Genomic DNA, 811 nt, shown 5'->3' with positions numbered 1-811 from the left:
CTAGACTGTACTCATGGGTGTGAGGGTGCACCTTTACTGTAGTGGAGAGTGAGGGGCTTTCTCAATGTGGGAGCTTTCTGCTTCCCTGGATGGGGTGGAGGTGCACATTTACTGTAGTGGAGAGTGAGGGGCTTTCTCGATGTGGGGGCTTTCTGCTTCCCTGGATGGGGTGGAGGTGCACATTTACTGTAGTGGAGAGTGAGGGGCTTTCTCGATGTGGGGGCTTTCTGCTTCCCTGGATGGGGTGGAGGTGCACATTTACTGTAGTGGAGAGTGAGGGGCTTTCTCTTCATTGGATGGGCAGCTTTCTGCTTTAATGTTCTGGGCTTTCTGCTTCACTGTACTTTGGAAGGAGGGGGGTATCCGCTACACTGTAGTCCTTCTCTCTGACACATATGACAAAGACGCTCGATTCTAAATGCACTATGCCAGGAGAACAATAACTAAACCGCACACATCTATCATCCTTCTCTGATCTTTTGTATGTTCTCCTTTCTTGCATCATGTCCCGGCCACTTTCCCCCAAGCTGCCCTCGTTCTATACATTCTCTGCATCCACATTCACAGCAAATACACTACAGCAATTGTGAACATTCATTGGTGCTGCGGTTCTCGTGCCAGTACTTTAAGAAATCACATACAGAGAAAGCTTCAATCTTCTAGGAGACTCAGAGCCCCTCTCTGGGCAGAAGAGGTGCTGGAAGGTGTGTTCCTTCCTTCTCTCGCACACACGCACACGCCAGGAAAGAGCAGCAAGAAGGAGAGAGGCAATAAGAGAAGAGAAAAAGAAAGCAATAATGGAAGGGTGAGG

This window comes from Nanorana parkeri, unplaced genomic scaffold (genome assembly GCF_000935625.1).
Source record: "Nanorana parkeri isolate BGI_ZX_2015 unplaced genomic scaffold, ASM93562v1 scaffold2236, whole genome shotgun sequence".
NCBI lineage: Eukaryota > Metazoa > Chordata > Amphibia > Anura > Dicroglossidae > Nanorana > Nanorana parkeri.
The sequence above is the reverse complement of the archived record's forward strand: the minus strand, read 5'-3'. Positions refer to the sequence as shown.